At 35.3% G+C, this 23,147-nt stretch overlaps 1 protein-coding gene across 1 annotated transcript in view; it reads left to right on the forward strand.

Moving 5' to 3' along the window:
• Positions 1-797: 797 nt before the first annotated feature.
• Positions 798-23,147, forward strand: part of LOC129739096 (uncharacterized) — an 88,872-nt gene continuing 66,522 nt past the window's right edge. The window contains exon 1 of the mRNA XM_055730495.1: positions 798-1,141. The gene's annotated coding sequence lies outside the window, so the exon portion shown is untranslated. The remainder of the gene's footprint in view (positions 1,142-23,147) is intronic.

Below are 23,147 nucleotides of genomic sequence, written 5' to 3' on the forward strand. Positions count from 1 at the left end.
TTTTGTACAGCTATATATAAACTTGTTAGTTCGTTCCTTAAGTAATATTCGAACTTTTGGTTGCTTGGGATGTGACTTTCAAAATAGTAAATTGTAACTTCAAAATTGAATCCAAAATTCATGTCCTAAATCCAGAATAAAATACTCAAGATCAAACATCTAAAACTGATGTTGAAAAATTCTACACTGTCTAATACCTAGATCTGATTATGACAAATGAAGTAAATCAATAAGATTAAATTTATACCAGCTAAATCTGATTTGAATCGAAGTGTTAATTATACGTTCGAGCTTAACGAACCGCAAATCATTATCCATGTTGGTACCTATCATGTTAAAGCGATAAATCCCAAGCTTGAATGTTTGTTCAGTTGGAAAAACTGAAGAGGGCTTCAGCTCAATGACAGAAAACTAAGATTGTTCACAAGATTTGGCTTGCACACAAAGCTGTACACAACTATTTCCCACCTGAAAGCTCCGAAAACGAATTGAGTTTCCACGATCAAAACAAAACAAAATGGTGAGAACCACGTGCTCATTCGGTTTTTGTTCGGCTTATGCATGATTTTCCCGCCCGAGGCCGGCGCGTGCCGAATGAACAAAAACAAATCGAGCTTTGCGGTCACTCAGCATATCGGTGCTTTTTTTTTTGCTTCTATTTAAAAAAAAAATACTACGCGATGAACTTACTGTTGAGTTACTTCAGGGTGGTGGGTGGTACTTGAAGATTATAGTTACGCAGAGCAGCTTCAGTGAATACTGAATAAGTTGGGTCGTTTCATTCCAAGTTTGAAAGCTTGGCCGTTCGGAACGTTTTCACGGATCGGTTACGCTCGCTGATCGGTTTGGATCGTCCTGTCGGTTGTTTCGGTATCTTGAAAGTTATGCCAAAGTGACATTCAGTAGTGAAAAAAACTTAATTAAAGTTGCTTATTGATAAGGGTGGAAAAATTGATGATTTGTGTAAATTTGAATCTTAAAAGTGCATCAAGATGACACTGTATGGAAAATTGGTTCAGATTATCATCATCTCGTGCTGAGGAGAAGAAAACAAAGTAGCCTGAGCACCCAGATTATGATCCCTACGTCAGGCTTTTGAAAATATTGGATGCCGTTGTTTTGGATTGCATTTTGTCTTAAGGTAAGAAGATTTTTGTTGAAATTTATTTGAAAATCTTTTTTTGTGAAATCAATAATGAAATTAAAATTTATGATTCTGGAAGCAAAACTCTTAAATTGTAAATTGATATTTGATTTCAAACCCCCTCAATTCTGAATATTTTATGTTGAATTTAAAATTACTAAATGACTAAACTACATTATTGATCGATTCTACGTTGGCACCGATTATTTCACAACAGTGAAATTGCATGTCAAAATAAAATGCAGTCACGATTGGATTTGAAAACGAAAATTCCAAAGGCTTGCGTTTCCTCACTTTTGGGTGATGCCAATCGATTAAGTGACCGTTCCGTTAGCATGAAGTGTGAATTGTTTTTGGCGTTTTATTATGCAAAAAAACTTTAAACCGAGTGTTACTCACTGGTCGTCGAATTGAAGTTCTAACCTTTCAGTTTTTGCCGGAGTTGTGCGTTGGCATGCACTGTATTAGAAACTTATCGAACTTCAATTACTTCATAGTTTTGCAATCCATTTGATTGATTTTGAAGGTAAATTTTCCAATTGCACTAGTTTGTCTCTGAAATATGTTGACTTTTTTTTCTTTGAACATTGTCAAAAGTAGCCTGACAAGTTTATAAATTAGTTTTCAAGTTGTAATTTGAATACGAACGGAAGATCAGATTAACACGAAACATATCGATACTTTGTATATTACATACATAAGTACCTATTCATATCGCCCGGGGTCAAATGACCCCAATCAATTTTGACGTTAAAACTTTCTTGTTTTTCTACCGTTTTTTATAAAATTTATAGTTTTGGAAACCTTGCAACGTGACTTAGAGATGATTTTCTGGAAATATTCAGATAAAATAATTTATTTTAAAGTTATTTAAAGTCGAAGATTTTTTTTTTAAACTGTTTTGAAGGAAAGGCTGTATTGTAAATCAGTTATTTAGTGCTCGAAAAAATAAGTATTCGACATTTTTATTCAAGAAAAACAAAAAAAAGGGACATTTTTCGAACAAATTATCTTGTTTTTTTTTTATGCAAAATCAAATCAACCGCGGGTATCTAAATCTCATTTTAAAAATCTGCAGAAATTCTGTCGTTCGTTTTGACCAAAAAGCAAACTTTTAAGACCACAGGGTTTTTTTTTTCAAATTTGAAACAAGTTGCAAAACGACACACTCTTTTGTGCAATGTTTGTGGACCGTAGTTTATAGCAAGCTCAAGCTCATAGAATTCAGGAATATTAAATAAGAAAAATTATTTCAATTCGTCATTATTTTTTTTAGAGAGTTCTGATGAAAATTCAATCAAATATGATATATTTTTGTAGATAAACTTCGCCCTGCCTCGACATATGTATCGAAAATCTTTCAAAATAACAGAAATAAAATATTTTAGAAAAGGTCGTGGCAAGCCGTGCTCGAGAACACACGTGGTTTTACGACGCGACGTGACGTCGCGTTTTCTGGTTTGTTTTTTTTTCACAAATAGAAATTTTGGTAAATTTCAAATGTTTTGGGATTTTTGTTTCGATAGATTGAAATGCATCTAAATTACATGCAGAGAAGTGAAAAAGATGCTCTTCATTTTTAAATCTGGTGTTTTGATGTGCTGGGCGGATGTTCGAGAGAGGAACCAATCGTTAGTGATATAAAAATGTGTGCGAATGTTATTTTCTGGCCGTCGTGATTTTCATGTTTTCAATTAAATAAGTTTAGTTCCTATTGGGGAGATATCAATGAACTTTTGTTTGTATAAAGAGTTGTGTTCTGAGCTTTGTGCATCAATCGATAAGTGAAATGTTGTTACAATTGTGTTGCACAGAGAATGCACATGTACACGCAGAAAAATAAAAATTAGTTTTAAAGGAAAGTGCCGTAAAAAAACAAAAGGTTATTTATTTCCTTTAAATTTGGGACTCATAAAAATTACATAGATTCAAAAACATTTTCCTGCTGAAATTGCCCAGAAACACCGTATGGCGCGTTATCAAACGGTATAAGGAAACATTGACGACGATTCGGAAACCTCAAGCCAATCGTTGGAATGGAACTGTCGACCGGTAATTGCGTGGTAAAATTTTGAAGACGATTAAGAGGAATTACAATCTGTCGGACCGTGATTTGGCCAGAAAATTCGGTGCTGCCTATAGTATCATGAGGCGAATTCGAAACCAGGAAGGAATCCAGTCGTATCGAGCTAGCAAACAGCCAAATCGGACCATAAAACAGAAAAGTGTGGTCAAAACCCGTGCTCGGAAGCTATATGACCAGGTGCTGGTCAAGTTCGACGGGTGTTTTCTGATGGACGATAAAACCTATGTCAAGGCTGACTTCGGGCAAATCCCAGATCAAAAAATTCACTTGGCAACGGCTTGGGGGGATCTTCCAGCGAAATTTTGTTTTTGCCGACAAATTTTCTCGAAAATTTATGATTTGGCAGGGCATTTACAGCCGTGGCAAAAAAAACGAAAGTTTTCATTACAAATAAGACAACGACGTCGGAACTATACCAAGTGTATTCAAAAACGAATTTTACCGTTCATTCGATCCCACGACCATTCCTTAATGTTTTGGGCAGATTTGGCAAGCTATCATTATAGCAAATTCGTTCCTGAATGGTTAATCAATTAATTCATTCATTTCAGATTTATTTAAAACAAACTTACCAACAATCTTCCGGCAAAATTTTCCCATAATATTGTGTCAGCCATAATTGAATGTTTCAAAAATAAATTTAATCAAAATCAAATAATTAGTCAATTTATTTGGGCACGAATATTTTGCTCTCGATCTAAAGTACTGTATATTAATTCGATTTTTTTTTACATTAACTTGAAATAATTTTCTTTCGTTTCGTTAGAAAAATGTTTTGAATCAAAGATATTAGATTTAGATTCGGGGAACGCTAGAACCTTGATTAAAAAATGCATTTCTTTTAATTCAATGCAAAATCTACCTGGAAGTCTTAACGACATTTTCTTTCGGTTTGTTCGCTCGTATTATATTTTTTAGTTTGTGTAAAAACCTACTTATTGAGACTGAGAATATTTTAATGCAATCAATTGCAAGTTGACCGGAAATTGTGAAAATTGGATCAAAGCACCGGCGGCAACCTATCACCACAGATTAATACAGCCATGACTCTTAAATAGAACAAAAACTCACAATAGAAGTTGAGGCGATATATCTACAATGACAAGATTTCAAAGATTCGATTTCCCCACACAAAGCAAAATATTCGATTTTAAGTAATTTGACTAAACTGCTATCCGATTCAATTTTTTTTGGGCAAAGCTGGTCGTAAATGAATGAAAGAAAATCACTCAATACCAACCTTCTTACGATGGTTATTGAAAATGTAAAGCATGGATTTATTATACCATAGCGCTCCTAATTGTCGGATCTGGAATGTTTTGACAGTCTTTTGTTCGGAAATGTTTCCTCTATCAGTGCTGAAAATTTCATTACTATTTGTTTTGTTCCAAAAAAGTTACACGTGATAGAAAATTAATTTTGGACACTCACGTCAAAAACCCGACGTGTTCAAAAATCGCATAATCTGTAAAGATGATCAAATCGACCGTGTGCAGAGTTCTCAAACGTTTCCGTGAGATGTATACTATCGATCGGTAGGTTCACACCAAGCATTATAGTGGACCTACACAGTAAACGAAAATTACCGAGTTCGGTAATTTTTTTTACCGAAATCCTAACATGTGTAAATCGTTAAACTGTTCGGTATTTTTTTCGGTAAAAAATAAACGAACATCGGTAAATGAAGAATCGATTTACCGATGTTCGTTTATTTTTTACCGATAAAATTACCGAACAGTTTAACGATTTACACATGTTAGGATTTCGGTAAAAAACGGTAATTTTCGTTTACTGTGTAAGTATCGGAAACTGCATTTGAAGGCGTTGAAAACGATCAAGGTAAACCCAGGGCAGTCGGAGTATGACATCGCCAAGAAATTCAGTGCCGACCGGTGCACCGTCAGAAGAATTTGTCTGCGTGAAGGAATACGATCTTATCGGGAAAGTAAGCAACCAAACCGGTCATTGAAGAAGAATGTAGAAGCCAAAGGACGGGCCCGGAAGTTATACAACAAGGTTCTAACGAAGTACGACGGATGCATCCTCATTAGGGTGTCCCAAAATTGCATAACTTCTGGGAATCTGGGGGCTCACCCTCCAAATGGTAGATTAGGATGTGCAGAACAAAATTTTATATGGGGCCGACTAAAAAAAATCATGTTTAGAGGTTCCGCAAGCGCGATCTTTGATAAAAGTCCACTTTCAAAAGATTTGATTTTAAAAACATTCTGGGTCCAAAAATTTTCATATAATTTATATATTTTATATTTTTTAAATTTTGTTTAAGTTTAAAACTACACGTAAAAAATGAAAAATGAGCCAGATTTATATCAAAATGTAAAACAAGCAAGCTATTTCCAAGAAAAAAAAATTGTTTGGTCCAAAAGTTTTGTATTCTACTGACCACAATGTGTACCAAGCGTAAAATATTTTTGATAGGTGCATAGGTGGGATTTACATTCTACGAACCGATCAAAGGAAGAAAGGGAGAGACCGAATAGAGTGTCAATTGATGGACCGCCCATTCATCGTAAATCATTTCACTCAAATCGTTTATGTCGAATTAGCTTATTCTCAACTTTTTGGAGGCATATTTACGAGTTGACTCAACTGCTATCCGATTCAACTTTTTTGGTCAAAGCTTGTCGTAAATGAGTGTTAGAAAATCACTCAATAACCACGTGTTAACGATCGTTATGGAAAATTTCTCAATATTCGATTTGGATCATCATTTCTAATACGATTTCATGTTTGCTGGGAGGTTTGACATCTTTTTAAATAACGGAATCTTAATTTTTTTTCAAATTTCAAATTTTCAAATTGACCTTTCGAAACGGGCTCCGCTGACCTGAATGACATTTATGTTAAAGGGTTGTGAGTAAATATTATTATTATTACTTACCAAACGAGTTTAATTGAAAAAAAAACTATAGAAAATATTACTAATTTCTTCTTGTAATTATGGAAATACAAGCTAGGCATCGAGTGTTTACAACAAATTTCTATTTCAAGATCTTGTACATCCTTTTTTGATTTAATTTTACAGCGGAGTTCTTTGAACCTAGATATCGTGTTTCTCAAAAGCGGATTTTTTAATCCTGATTGCTGAAACTCTAATTTTCCCAGCAAACATGAAATCGTAACAGAAATGATAACTTAAGTCGTTTTCAATGGTGTTGCGAATCGTGATTCCATCTGCATAGTGAAAAGATCGTATAAAATGTTGTCTGAAGTTAGTTTGAATCGGATATGATAAAAAATCCACTATTTTCGTAAATTTGGAAATAATTTTACCCCCGCGACTGCTTAAACTGAGAAAATCATCGTCATGTTCTCTTTGCCACCAGCAATGCATCCCGACGGCTGAATCTCAGATGGAAATTGAGTAATATTGACAAATGAGAGAACTGGAAAATATTGTCGCTGGCAACGATCCGATAAGTACGAATAAGATGTCGGATAACGCCCAATCAGTTACAGTAGTTTTTCGATTTTATCACGGTCAAAAAAAAAAAAAAAATTACCGTGAATATGGCGAAACCGTGAATTTGGCGAAACTAAAAATTAAAGTGGAAAAAGGTATTTTTATTGTCTTTGATCAATTATTTATCATGTTTTCAGTAGTGGAAACGTATTGTATCAATAAATTTTGATCATAAGATGTTATTATCAAAGATTACCTAACACAAAGGATCGTTTTCAGTTCAAATTATTCTTCTATATAGCAATTTTAAGATTTTTATCTAGAAATAAAACCAGGTTGAAAATTAATTTGAAAGTCTACGTATAATTAAAGTTAATTATTTAGTTTTTTATGGAAATTTAACAGTCGTTATCTCTCATGTCGATTTTGAAAAAGAGTTCGGAGAAAAATGCAACAAAAAAAATAACATCTGCAAATTTAAAATTTTAGTATTTTAACCTTCACACCTTTAATTAACTTTTAAGTTTACGATTTCGAAAAATATTTCGAAAATTATGAACTTAGGCTTTTAAAGTGTGTTTCTCGAAATTTGCTTTATGGGCAGATAATTCTTTGTTTTTCATGTAAAGAAAAACAGAAATCTTAGTTCTTTTTACATATTTTAAGGCAAAGCTAGAAGAATTTCATTTTGATTTCCAAAATTATCCATTGAGATAATACTTAAGGCTGTACAATCAGGATTGCGCACGCCACCCTTTCAAATAAACAAATTAAACAAAGATTTCAGAGAAACTTATCACTTTTCAAAAACGCCTAATTCACTCACATCTTCATATGATTCGCATAACCAAAAAAAAAAAATTCTTTTTTAGAGCGGCTAACCAAGCACACATAACAATGCTAGCATTAGCATGACGTTAAAATACTTATGTTGATTATAACAAGTGTTTCTAAAACCCAAATGACGATTTTAAACACTATACAGCTAAAGTAAGCAGTTTAATGACATTTTCATATTAATGAATACCTATATATCATAACATATATAAACATATATAACCATATAAAATGTCATGAACAAAGACGCCCTACGCTTTTGAACGAAAAATAAGGTCCTGAGAATGGTTTCTGAATGATTTCTAAAAAAGCGTGATAAAATCGAAACTACAACCGTGATAAATTCGAGCGTGAATTTGGCGAGTATTGATAAAATCGAAAAACTACTGTATTTCCTGAGACAGACGTTGGTCCGCTTTGTTGATGTTTTCTGTTTTGGAAAATCATAACATCACAGTTGATTTTATGTTGAACTGTTAAGATTAGATTTGTTCAATGATTTTTCGAAATAGACATTTATTTTTGTTCAAATTAAATATTCGTTTTCAGTAGAAATTTCACATTTTTGTTATCAATTTCAAATGCGATGAATCTACACACTCAATCTTTTCTTTTCTTCTGTTGTCGGGACGATTTTTTGCTGCATTTTCCACAGCTGAAATTACAGGACGATTTCAGGACAGGAAATCAACTCAGTAAAACACCTAGAGTCGAAACTGGGTTTTCCTGTGATTTGCAGGATGTTTTAAGTATTCCTCTACGTTCGAATCAACTCAATAAGAAATTTTCATAGAATTCAGAAATTGTTACCGATGTAGAGAAAATTACAAAAATACTCTTTTTTCGAAACATTTATTTACTTTTCATTACATCTTCAGATACCATTATAGATTTCACTGTACTAATCATCTCAATGTCCATATCGAGATCGGTTGATCGGGTATTTTATAATCCGCCAGTGGATCCTTCGGTGTTGTTCCAATTTTTCTGGTATCTGAAAACAAAGAACGGAAAAATGTAATTATTTTACTCGATCAAAAATCTATTTGAAAAAACTAGCGGCTGATTGCATCGGTATTTCCAATATGTTTTTCTGCTGCCGGTTCATCACACCGAGAGCCACAAAACAGCGATTAAACGACTGCGGATTCGGTTTGACTTCAGAACTTTCCCGGACACTGCTTCGGAACAGACAGCTGCGAGAGTTCCAGAAACTTTTGCTGCTTCAGGTGACCGGCTACATAACGCGCGGGAAAATTTATTCTGCGGATCAATTTTTCAAAACAAACATACGACAGTTACCTCTTGCAGGTGATAGTTGTCCTGAATGTGCTCGAGTTCCTGAGTATTCGAAAAAAATTTCGTCCGAATTTTAGGAGAGATGAAGTGTTACGAAATCCCGAAAGCCCCAGGAAAGCCTGTTGATTTTTGACATTTCAAGTGTCATTCGAACTGGTTCCCTGTAGTTCCGGGGGTTATGGTCCCGAACGGAATAAATGCAATCTTAGTTTGTACAGAAACTCATATCTTCCTGAAAAAACCGTTATTGTAGCACATATAGTTTAACTTGCATTTAATTTTGGCGTGAAACACATTTAGATACTGCGCGGTCACTGAACATGCTTAGTGTTGTTGTTATTCAGCGGACCAGAGGTTGCCAAAATTTGTAAACAATGAGAAATCAGCTGTTCGTTTGACAAGCAGGGAAATGGCTGATTGGTGTAGTTTTCGTCACTTAAGAAAAAATGAAATTTATGTATCTTTATTGCCGCCTCTTTAGTAGGTAAATGCTGTTTTTACAACTTTCATACGATCATTCTATAATGTATGTAGAACGTTTACAAAAACAGCATAAAAATATAACTTTAAAAATGTTTGGTGGGTTGTATCCAGCCTACATTTTTCTGAAATAAGATACCAAACTCGAATATTTCAAACTGTAATGGAAAATTTAAAATACTTTATGTTTTTTTTCAAAATTTTGAAATTTTAGAAATATTTTTTGTTGTCTATGTTCTGGTTTCTTATCACGGGTTGTGTTGTGTCTATTAACAATTTCCGTTAAATTCAAAATAGAAAAATAAATGACACACTGAACCTAATAATTTCTTCGCATGGTTTTATATTATATCTACATAATAATCTTTAACCTTTTAACTTTTTTGAAACATGTCTAATGGTTTTCCAATAACTCCCCTGTTTGAGTGAAGACCTGTGAATTGTAATTCATAATATTCAATACACAATACCCAGAAACGTAAACTTCGTGTTCACTTTGTCATTCAACACCACTAATTTATGTCCGTTTGGTACTGCACTAGTCTGTGCGAAATGCGTAGCAAATAGTGTATTATTTATCCAAGAATGTTTTCTATAACCAAGTTGTTTTATAAATAACAACCAACATCAAACATATCCATTACCGATGATGGGCGGTCAACTGACTAGGATGGTTTCTTGACAGTTTTTCCCACACTTAAACCGGATCGAGCACCTTCTTAAGCGATGTATAAGCTAGCTACCAAGACGCCACGTGCTTTAGATAGCTCAGTATGGACACTAGTTGGTTGGTAATTGCAACGTGCTCTCCTTCGATAGGTCTAATAACCCTAACCCTTGGTGCGGCCTTTTTGATAGCGCTTAGGCGTAACTAGCTGGTAGTGCGGACAACAAGAATGTTAAAGTTAAACCACCAGCTGGCTGAGGACTTGTCCAAAGTAAAAGAGAAAAAAAAACCTTTACAGCTACATATGTATGTACGTTACTTGACTTGAACTATCTAACAGTTACGCTCGGATTAACAGCCTTTTGGGTTGCGAACAAATAGAGACTGACTTGGAAAAGTTGGTAGGCGCCCTTTCGGAAATCGAGTCAGCAATTAAAAACTTATCAAGGGCTTTCTTGGCCCTTGACGGGTTGCCGGCTTAAGTTTGCTCGATCATAAAGTATGTATCTACTGGTAAATATAAAGGTTGGTGCATCAATTTGACTTTTTAATGTTACCATGATGCACGTTAATCGCAACAACCGTCTGTAGTTACGAGTCGAGGGTGAGGAAAAGACCCGCCCAACAAACCCGAGAATTCCGCTTGTGGTACACAGCTGATCCCATCCAATACGATACGCGATGCACTTGGCAGTCGTCATGCACCGGTTCTACCGACGGACGATTGCTTGCGTTTGTTGATGCGTTTTATGCAACAACTATGGCATAAAAGCTGCATCACACTTTACATTTTTTTAATTATGCCGGCACGTTGCCCGATTGAATTTTAAAAGGCATCTTGAAGAATTTTAGTTCGTTTTAGAAAAGAAATCATTGTCTGGGTCTAATCGATCTCTTATTCAAAACGCTTATCGCTTACCTATATAAATTTTAAAAATGATAAGAAAAACACAAAGGAGGCTGGGCAAAAAATGTATGAAACTTGATTTTTTCGTTCACACGGACGATACACGGTTTGAAAAATATTGACTAGACGAGAAAAAATCTATGGGCCAAAAAATCTACTGTGGAGAAAAAGGTTATGAAACAAATAAGCTGCGTTTGAATAAAATCAGTGTAAAGCTGACTTGGACTGGGGTACATGGATTAGTGATATACAGTTCGAAAGATCTTGACGAGACAAGAATAAGGTTCAAGAATGGGTTCAAGGAAATCTACCGTGGGAAAAAAAAGATATTTATTGAAGAATATGTATTATTTCGAAGAAAAGAGTGGCAAAAATGTTCAGCTACACCCATAGAAGAGGTTGCAAGTATCCAGATGGTATTAAGCGAATCTCTGTCAAGGTTGCCGAAATCACAGAAAATTCTGTAATTTCACAGATCACTGAGCAAATTTTTATTACAAAATCTGTGTTACGGAGCACAGAATTTTGAAATATTCATAGATTTTACAGAGTTTTTGAATTTTGAATGGCTTTCCTAAATTATAATTTTTTTGACCAATATAAAATAAAGAATTCCTACTTTGAATTTGAAAAGTATGATAAGATTGGTGATGTTAATTGGTTTTTCTTAAACTAAAATGTAAAGAAGACACAATCTATCATGAATTTTCAATGAAATTAAAGGAAATAGCATCACAGAAAACCATTACAGAATTTTTGGGTAAAATCACAGAAAGTCAGATTTTTTTTCTTCTAAAAACACAGAATATCTTACCCAGTGCACCATCTGAGTCGGTTAGCAAATGAAGGTTTATTATCATAGTCTTTCTGCCACTGCCGATTACCAAAAAAAAAAAACGCACTGCATTGGCCGTCTGCTGTTTGGTGGGAATTTTTGACGTAGAATTACGTCTTACGGCAACACTGTAGGGGGAGAAATTGGAATTTGCGAACGAATCTCGCGTCACGGAAAACGCCTCTTTAACGGACATCACATCTAAAGGATTATGACGTCAAAATAAAAAAAGAGAAAAAAAAGAAAACACGGAAGCCCCGCCTCTTGATGGATTTTGGTTTTCCCTCCCTACTAAAGGTATAAATGAAAGGGCTCGTCGGAACTGAACAGACGTTGCTGCGCTTCGATCTGGGTTTGGACCCCACCAGTGGTAATCCGACTCAGATATCGATTTGGCAACTGTGGAGCAGCATGGACCAGCGAGCAGCGATGAAGGCCAGCAGCGTAGACGGTCAGCAGCGTAGAGAGCCAGCGGCGGAGGCGTCCAGTGGCGGAGGACTTCAGTGTCAATGGGCCCCAGTGGTAGGATCCGCATGTCGAGTTGTCAGATAATGTCACATGGTCGAATTATGTTGCATGATCGGATTAAGTAACATGGTCCTATTATATTGCATGGTTGATTATGTTGCATGGTCGATCGTGTTGCACGGTCATGGTCGGATTATGTCACATGGTTCGATTATGTCACATGGTCGATTATTTGCATGGTCGATTATGTTGCATGGTCCGATTATGTTGCATGGTCCGATTATGTTGCATGGTCCGATTATGTCACATGTTCGATTATGTTGCATGGTCGGATTTTGTAAATTGGTCTAATTATGTTGCATAATCGGATTATTTCCCATGGTCAGATTATGTTGCATGGTCCGATTATTTAACATGTTACATAGTCAGATTATGTCACATTGTCGGTTATGTCACATGGTCGGATTGTGAGGCATAGTCAGATTATGTTACATTGCCGATTATGTAGCATGGTTAGATTTTGTCACATGATCGATTATGCTGTATGGTCGATTATGTTGCATGACCGGATTATGTCGTATGGTCAGATTATGTCACATGGCCGATTTTGTTGCATGGTTTGATTTTGTCACATGGACTGATTATAATGCATGCTCAGATGATGTCACATGGATAAATTCTGTTAAATAGTTGAAATTGGTCATAGTCAGATATTGCCATTTTGACACTGTCACATGTTGATCATTACGTAAAAACACCATAAGTTATTCTATTCAATTCTATACAAGCTATACATTGACCAGCAAAATTTGCGTAATTCTACGTTTAGCGGTCGTAGCTTAATTTCTACCTCTTCAACTTTTTTTCATCCTTATTTGTCTTTGATGGGAAAGGGACGAGAATAGGAAACTAGAATATGTTTTCTATTTTTTAAGAATCTGGTGGATTTGGTTTGAGTTAGAAGTTATTCTATGCTCAAATCGAATAAGCTGGATTTATTTTTGAGCAAATTCAAAAATTTTAAACATCAATGGAAATGAATCAAATTTTCAAAAGTAAAAGAAAGAGATTGAAATTTTTTACAAAAATCTAATTCTTGATTCAAATTCAAGATTTTAGTTTGCAATTTGGCTTTTGAAAAAACTTAAAAAACCTAAATTTTGAAATTCAATTTGAAAAAAAATATATAATTCTGCGATCTCTTGCCACTTGAATTCCTCAACGGAATAGTCATCTTGATATTTTCATCGTACAACTCATGTACGAGATGAAACTGAATATAAATTCAATTTTTGAATTTTGAATCTTTTTCTGGGTTCCAATAAGATTTCTAAATTTACAAAAAAATAAAATTCTGAATCTTAATTCCAGATCAGAATTTTAAATATGAGCCAAGGAGTGAATTATATTTCGTGAATCTTTAAATTGAATTCTGATGTTTAAGGTTTCAATCTGAATTTATAATTTTAATTATTGATTCTTATCCGATCTGTGAATCTGATTTGAATGATCCGATCTGTGAATCCGAATATGAAACAAAAACTCAGGATGGTTTCTTATTTTCTTTCAGACATTTTCGGAAAATTATTATCGTTATCTTATTTTGATCGCCGCACTGATAAGGTCTTATTTATGTTTACGGCATATCGGGAAATTCTAATTCTAATAAGAGAGTAATTACGACAGAAATGAATGTATTGATAGGTGGAAAGGTCAAAGCTTTGGGTTCTTCTACCAAATAGATGTTAAAAAATGTAAGCTAAGGGCTTTGTGTTATCGACAGCTTTAAAATTAATATAATCATTAAAATAATAAGCTTTTCAATATTGTAAAACATATTATTACCATAATATTGACAGAGTTCGGGTTCGATATTCGTGGCAGGCGGACGTGTTTGAGATTCTGTCTGGCTCTCTCGTGGTGTAGCCACTTGTGTGGGCTGGTTTTTTTTCACTCGTTCTGGTCGGTCCAGTGGGGTTTTCATTCAGTTGGGGTCAGTGAAGTTTCGGGAGGGTCGGAGTGAAGATTGTCCTGCCGAGGTTGATCAGTTTAATGGAGTTTTTCATAAAAGTTATCCGAATAAGTTTGGTTTTGTGCGTTTGTTGCGTCGTGAATTCGGTGTGCTTTGTGATATATGGAGAATGCTTCAGCTTCGCAAAAAACAGTGGTTCAATGGTGAAAGTTTGAAAGAAAAAGTGGTTTTTACTGAAAAGATTAGATTGGTGTGCTTCTTTAATAACAAAAAATATAAACAAAATGAAGTATAATCGAATTTCATCCAGCCGACACATTTTATTGGCGTGGGTGATCAGGTTGCCTTGACAACAGCTAGTGTGGGGTGAATTTTGGCGTCGCGTTTTAAAAATGAATCAGCGCTTGCATCGATTGATTCGTGGTGGTATGAAAATATTAACTGAAGAAGGTGATGAACCTCAATTAGTTGAAAGAAAACAAAAAAGGCAAATAATACAGGAAGAGAAGAGCTGAATGCGCTGGTAGGAAATCTGTGTTTCTGTGATGCATTGCTCTGGTGAAGAATTTTGCCTAACAGGAAATGAAGCTTTTAGAAAATGGACATGAGTTTGTAGGGTAGAACTAAGTTGAACTAATCTAATTCTGTGAATCGTGACGAAAGGACTGTAGAATTAAAAGATAAATTGAAATGATTCGTAATAATTATTAATAAATAAGGACTGAATGTGAATAGTAATGAATTTGAAAATATAGAGGTAGGATAGAGGAAGTGTATTCTTTTTGATCGTTGATTTCTTTTAAATTTGGAAGAGGTAATTTTTTAAGAAGATATGACGATTTGAAAACTTAGTTTGTGGAATCTAGGAAATTTCATGCATTTCGAAATGCTAATGAAAAATAGGAATTTGAAGCCCTCAGAACCAAAGGGGTATAAGTGACAAAAGGGTCGATTTTGAGTTAATGATGCCAAACGATTCTTCATATTTAAAACTATATTTGATGATTTTTCCAGATTTTTTGAATTTTATTTCCATACTTCTACGTTCGAAAGAAAAATACAAATTAACGAAAAATGTATGGAAAATGGGCAAAAACAAAACTTTAAAGTGTATTTTCTCGAAATATGCTTTTATGCACTTATACTCCTTTGGCTCCAAGGACCTCATTTGTGAAAAAGCAAACGTGAAAAATTTATGTAAGTTTTTAGGGATTAAAAATTTAAAATTTCGAACTTTTAAAACATAAATATGACTTTGAAATTTAGATTTGTTAACCACTCCAGAAGTTTGCAATTGCTATTTTGAATGAAATTTACAAAATTTCAAATATTGACACTTTGAACTTCAATAAATTTTGGCTTTAGGCAAAATTAGAATTAGACTGATCTTAAACATTAAAATGTTGGACTTCGATCGTTTGGAATCCGTCATATGTATTCGAATTCAAAGAGCTAAACTTTTGTGAATTTAAAAGTGAGGAAAGGTTTTTTTCAATAACTTTTATGAAATGTTTAGTTAACATAGAATAAGAACGGGAATAAAATTGTATATAAACGGAGTAATATATGAAAACTGGTACTAAATGGGTACTTTTCATCAAATTGAAGTTTGAGATTAAATCTGCAGTAAGATGTATGCTGTATACAGGTAAGGTAAGGTTAAAGGTAAGATTAGTGTTTCATAAAAAGGTAAGATTGCATAATTGAATTTTCGTCTATTTAATTTTATATGATAATATTAGAGCAACCAATCACTTGCCAACTGGGCAGGTATCTAAACGTATGCGTAATACCTGTCGTAGATCATTAACACTAAACATGTTATTAATTTAAAAACAGTTGCGTAAGTGATTGACTTGCTCATCCATATAACACATACATTCACACATCTTACATTCACATCATAACAGTTCATACGAAGCCATGGTGTCGGGTATGCGGTGATTTACATTGAAGATTTGCCCAACTTATAATCTAAAGGATGCAGATTAGCGCATGCGTTGGCGAAACTGCGGTGAATCCGTGCACCCATGGTGGATTTCCTACATACATACATACAAATTATTATCATAATATTGAAAAGCATATGATTTGAACCGAAAATCATGAATCCAAAATTGGATATAAAATTCCAAATATTACCCCCCCCCCCCCAATTCTTACGGCCATGGAGTAGAGTCTAATTTGTAAGTGTACCTGTTCGAAGCCAGTACTACATATATTCAAATAAAAAATCTCTACTATCTGCTACTTCTGTAATGCCATGCGTTAAATGGAAAATTATAGTCCTCGTCCATGCCTTTTAAACTCTGCTGCTGGTAGCCCCTTAATATTTCCGGTTATTTAGAAGCTTTCATTAAAATTATCGTCCTCTCGCGTGTCACCACCTAAATTACAGGCAAATGGCTAATTAACCAACAAATTTGTCTTTCTGCGATTGAGTTGAAACAAACAAAAAAAGTGACGACGATTTACTTTGCATGTACATTATCACGCATCACAAGTTTTTGCACCTGTCTAGACTCTGCTCAGAGTTCATGCGAATAATGATTGCGGCTTGACTGGCAGAAATCCACATTCTGCCAGCGCATCACACCAGATCTTGCGTGAAGATGAATATTCTCAGAAGAAAAAATGTGTTCAAGAAGCAGCAAAATTGTGCCACGCTCAGCGTCTTTTACTGTGTTATCTGTTCGAAGACAGCTGCAAATTCCTAAGTACTACAATGATCGATTCCTCCCCCGCAGCTTAAAAAAAAGGCAACAAACGAACTTCCCGCAAATCTGTGTCAGGTATCGTGTAGCCGATTGGAGCCGTAAGTATTCGATTTGCCAGTAGCAGTAGCTGATTAAGCGGTAGCTTATTAGCATCGACGACAGCCCTTCCAAAAAGGGGGGCTACTGTTATTTCTTGATTCCCCTCAATGGGCGGCTATATTTGTGGCTTACGGTCACCCAGACTCTCCCACTCTCTTTGAAGTCATTCAAATCCAAGTTCAAGTTTAATTCATTAGGTACCTACTTACCTGTGTACGTAACGTTTTTCCGATCACTTATAACAGATTGATTTCAAGTCTATTATGGGGAGGTTTGTTGGAGTGTAATAAGCCCCCCTTCGATAAATTACTGGAGCTGAGTAGCACGAAGAAAATCATGATGGTGATCAGCGATTTGATCGTTCCATGTACATAACAAAACGGATTGTCTTTGAAGTTGCCATTTTCAAAATATGCATAAATCATGAAGATGTGTCAAATTTTTTTTTCTATTCCTTAAAACTTCATAACGTCTAAAGTAGTGACTATCTGATTTTTATGAAATGGTAAAAATGTTTAAAAAAGACAATGAACATCGATGTCACATTATAATTTGTTTCATTTTTGTGTATTTTATTATATACTCTTTTTTTTCTTTTACCATTTTCCATTTTTGTCTTTTTTCGATCTTTTCGTTTGTTTTGACAGTTTTATCATTTATGACATTTTTTTTGCTGATTTTTTTCCCATTTTAACTGTTTTATCTTTTTGTTTTCAATAATTTTGAATTTTTGTTCCTTTTTCTCCATTTTTAAAGTAGCTTCACTTCCAATCCAAATTTACTGTGAATTTAATGAAGCCAGTAGGTATATAAATTAAACAAGCCGGAAAGATTAACATTTCTATCCACAGGTTATCAGCTCTATTGCTAACATTGAGTCGACCCGTAGAAAACGACCCTGGAATACAAATCTCTCAATTAGGTAGTTAGTTCAACTCTAAGTGATTATTAAGCAATTGCTTCCATTCACACCTCTGCCCTGGGGGAGTTCATTTGCTGCAAATTATCCGGCATGTTTCGTTCGAATCGACGAATATTCGCATAGACAGTTGAATGTGCCTATCTTTTTATTAATGTCAGATGAACTTGAATTAGCTTCCTAACTCGTATTAACTTCAATTTATTGGTCAACTGTTGAGGGTGTTCAGAGTAGTGTTTTAAACTTGTATGAAAAGACTATATTCATTTGCCGAAAATGAAATAATATTTTTCACTTAACCACGTGGCGATGATGAAGAGCGAAGGCTGACCGCATAAAATCACAAAACAACAACAGATGATGATCATGATTCGGGTCACCACGCATCAGTGTAAAATATAAGATGAATTGGATGTTGATTGATTCATCCAGAAAATTCAAATAAGCTTGGTTTAAAATTATTAATTCATTAATTCAAAATAAATGTTGGAGGCTTGTGATATTAGACTGAGTCGATTTGAGGTCATTTTTGAATTTCTCAAACCCTGAGGTCTAGAATGCCTAGATTTGTTTCGAAACTTATCCATGTTTTTTTTTGCATAATTTTCAATAACGCTTACATGAGTTAATTTGAACTTTTAGGTTTGTATGGGGAAATTGAGTATATCGTACTAAAAAATTGACATCATTTTGGCTTCTTCTGTGGAACCGACGCGGTTAATTGTTTTTGTGCCAATTTATAAATTCTCTAAAGGAAATTTTTCGCCACACATCTTCGTACAAGACCTTCATTTCGTATCTTGTTAGGCAAAAAAGTTATAAGCTGTTTAGTAGGGGTATGTCTTTCGACATTTAAAAACAATAAATTCAATTGACGTGTCACGCGTGTGACATTACGCTGGGCAGGGTTGCCAGGTGGTTTTGTCAAAAATCAGTACACTGCGAAGAAAAAAAATAGGATTTTTCAGGGCACCATAAATTTTGCTTAAATTGGATACATAAAGGCGAAATAAAGGTTCTGTAGACGCCTTAATTTATGCAATGAGGCGATAAAAATCTTAGCTGCCATGCATTTTATTTGAAAAAAATAACACCATTTAAATATCATTTGAACCGAACATTGTTATCAGTTAAACTATTTTATTACAGATTTGTACGATATTCTGATAATTTAATAATAAATTCAATTACAATTGAGATATTTTTTTTTGAAAATCAGGAAAATTCAATACATTGAAAGACCAGTTTTTAAAAATCAGGACAAATTAGGACCATTTAAAAAATCAAGAATGTCTTTCGAAAATCGGAAGAAATCTTGATTGGACATCTGGTCCCTCTGCTGATGGGTGCCTACCGAGGTGTGGGTCGATTCACGATAACGTATTTTGTGAACTAAATTTAGCGCATTTTTTAGTTTCTTGTTTCCGTCTCCGGAAATGTACAGAAAGTTGAAAATTCATAAAAAGTTCGAAAAGAAGGTTTGTTTATTGAAATGTTTCAACATGTTTTTAAAACCCTTTTTTCAACACTTTTTTTCAGGGCCAACACACTGTGTATTGAATGTTTATGTATATACTTGAAACAAAAAATCCCATCGGATGTCCAAAAATGTTGAAGCTTCTAAAGAATACGAATGTGCCGAATCGATTGTCCGGAAGTTTCTTGTGTTATTTTAACCGGAAGCTGAAAACAAATTCACATACTTAAACGACAACACTATGCAGAGACAGAAGAGTCCAATATAGGAGAATTCTCCGGTTAACATACTGAAAGAGAAGGCTGAACTATTCTAAATTTTTTTGATACGATATTTTCGAGGAATAAAAATTACGTCGGATAGTTTAACCTCTGCACTATGGGGGTCGAGGCGGCAAAAAGTCAAAACCCGAACTTTATCTGATCGCTTTTTTATTATTACTTAAAAACTTAATGTTTGATGAAGATAACCCCAGTGTTTTCAACTCATTATCTTGGATACTGAACGCACCACAGACATCAGACTTTCAATAATTGAAAAAATGTATGACTGAGAAAAAAATTAAATTAAGTACATATATTACTTTGGAAAACATTTTTTCTTGAATTTCAAGTACCTACATCAAATAAAAGCTTACATTAAAAGCATTTATTTAAACAATTCGAAATTTTTACACACCAAATTTATCTATGAGAAAATGAGGAAATAAACGACTTTGTCAAAGATGTAAGCCTTGTGTCCCGCATTGCCCCATACTCTTTTTACCTTCAAGATCTAGTTTTAGGCCCGAATATACAATGAAAGAGTTTCCAAGCACCCTAAAGCACCCTTTTTAGAGTTATAGTCAAATATAGCTGAAAATATCATGCAAATGGGTAATTTTTACCCATTAACGGGTATAAATTCAACACAGTTGTTGCATTTTTCTCAAAAAATCTTTTTCATGATTAATCAATCATTTCACACATTTTTCTCTTGAGTTTCATGAAATGTTCTGATAATAATTACATTCAATAAACGGCTTTCAAAAGAAATAAAAGGTAGGGTCGAAAATAACACCATATGTCCCACTTTTTAAGTTGTTTTAAAACAGTTTTTGTATGAATATATCTAAAATTAGTTAACATAGTAATTTTCATACAAAATTTTCAAAATGTACAAGAGTCAAAAATACCAAACAACTCTTTTTGCCTCCTCATTGTATGGAATGGTAAGCTGGTTTAACTTATAAGTTGAAATTAATTTATTCCAATATTTCTGTTTCAGCTGGATTAACAAACAAAATGATTGATTTTTCATTATTCGATATTAAAATATCTTGACAACTAATTTCTTTTTTATTTTTTTTTATCCCAAAATTGATCTGAGAACTATCGCTAAAAACGTGTGAAGGAGAATTAAATGAGGACCTAAATGTTTGCTTTGCTTCCTCAGCGTGTAGAATTGGAAAATAAGTAATTAAAACAGGAAATCGCGAAGTGTCAAAAACAGATGAGGTCAGGCAGTTCGTGAATCAACCTATGTTTACATCATCACACGGTAAAGCAAGAGTACTCAAGTTAGGTTCGTAGTAATACAGCAGTGTTGCCAGATATTCTGAGAGGTTAGCTCAGAATATTAGACAGAATTGAGTACAATCCTGGGCAAGGACAGTGGAAAGGAAGTGTAAAAAGTGATATAATTGTTACCGCTAACGAATTGGGTAGTTGGGTAGTGACTAGACTGACAAAACTGAATAATAATAACTCTATTCCATACTTTGAGCCTGCGTTGAATCTTTCATTTCAACAGGTTAAGGGCCCAGATATGTCCGTACTGGGAACAAAGAGTTGGTTCGAGAGGGGTACTTTCAATACTTCACCAGCGACCAGCGCAGATCGGCCAGCTAGCGAGATGTCCCAGGCTAGCTGGGAGGTTCCACTAAAGGTCGATTTCGGGTAGGTTCGCGGATCAAGAAGGTTATTCTTGATTCCATCACGAATCACGCAGCGGTCAGCATGCTGTCACATTCAACGGCCGGGAGGATTCCCAGAATCAGCAACCAGGCAGCGCAATGGTCGACTGATATAGCTGTAGCCTTAATTGGATAGAACTGATGGCCGAGAGGGTTACTTTCGTGCTTTGGTTGTGCTCTGTGGTCAGCAGCAGTCATGAGCTGATCCAACCACAGAAGACCACCAGCGCAGAGCCACGAGTCACGCTTCGGCTTTTCCGGAGTGATAAAAAAATCGAGAAGAATAATCTCGTGATTTGGAACTGGGCTGCTTTTAGTATGCGTGAAATCGTTTTTGATGGTTGGGAGCTGTTCCGGATGCTTGGGAGGAGGTGGTTTCGGCGACGATTAGTCGCAAGCGTTTTCAACCACTTCTTGATTTATGAGACATTATGGACGAAAGCTACCGAACGAAGTCATGCGCAATGCGATATGCAAAAACTCTGTTCGTTTATATGTTGAAGTATCAGCCACCAGAATTTGCGAATGATTCGATTTGTCTTCGGTTCTGGTACTAGTCAGCTTATGGTGCGGCAAAACGTGAGCGACTGCGAGAGTTGCGATGACGAAGATGACGATGATTCTGCGATACCTTCGAAGTATGACCGATATGGCCTTGGTGTTCCGCAGAAACTCGAAATCGGAACCACTCATCGGTGTGCTGATGCGGATTTTTCCAACGACTCCGATGATCGAAGATTTTTATCAGGCTAATGGGTGTTGCACATCAATTGCATCACGGAAAAATTTTTTTAGGAATTATATCTTCACCTTTCGCTTATAATCAGATAAGAGTGTATAGATCACGTTGGCCATGCTTCACTGTAAATTTTTCGCAAATTTGAAAAAATGTCGCCGAACAAAATAGAGCGTCGTGAATTAATCCTGCGCACTCATCTCGAGAATCCGGAGTTGTCACATCGGGACATCGGTAAGATGCTGTGAATCGTCCAACCCACGGTCAGCAGAGTACTATAACAATACTTCGAGAACCTAACCATCGACTGGAAGGTGAAGAACGGCAAAAATGGATGCTCCGTCCGGGAAAAATCACAACTGCGTAGTTAAGCAGTTTAGACGTGATTCGAGAAGTTCAGTTCGGGATGTCGCCAAAAAGCTGAATTTGTAAAGTTCATTCGTCCAGCGGACCAAGCAGCGGGAGGGCCTTTGCTCTTGCGGAAAGCGGAGCGCCCGCTTCGTGACGACCGGCACGGTAAACGGGCAGGTTTACCTTAAGAAGTGCCTACAGAAGCGCTTACAACTACTATTGAAGCAGCGCAAGGGCTCGACCATCTTCTGGCCGGATCTTGCTTCGTGCGTCTATTCAAAGGACGTGTTGGAGTGGTACGAAGCCAACGGGGTGTGCCAAAGGAAATGAACCTGCCCAACGCGCCGGAGCTTCGCCCAATAGAAAAATATTGGGCGATTATGAAGCAGGCCCTCCGGAAGAACCCAAAAGTTGTCAAATCGGAGGCGGACTTCAAGAGAAAATGGAGATTTCTGTGCAAAAAAACCACAACTTCACGTTGTACAGAACCTTAAACAGTAAACAAAAATTACCGAGTTCGGTAATTTTTTTTCCGAAATCCTAAGATGTGTAGATCGTTAAACTGTTCGGTAGTTTTTTCGGTAAAAAATAAACGAACATCGGTAAATGAAGAATCGATTTACCGATGCTCGTTTATTTTTTACCTAAAAAAAAATTACCGAACAGTTTAACGATTTACACATGTTAGGATTTCGGTAAAAAAATTACCGAACTCGGTAATTTTCGTTTACTGTGTATGGACGGGGTAAAGAGAAAGGTGCGAGCATACGGGCTT

This window comes from Uranotaenia lowii, chromosome 1, assembly GCF_029784155.1.
Source record: "Uranotaenia lowii strain MFRU-FL chromosome 1, ASM2978415v1, whole genome shotgun sequence".
Taxonomy (NCBI): Eukaryota; Metazoa; Arthropoda; class Insecta; order Diptera; family Culicidae; genus Uranotaenia; species Uranotaenia lowii.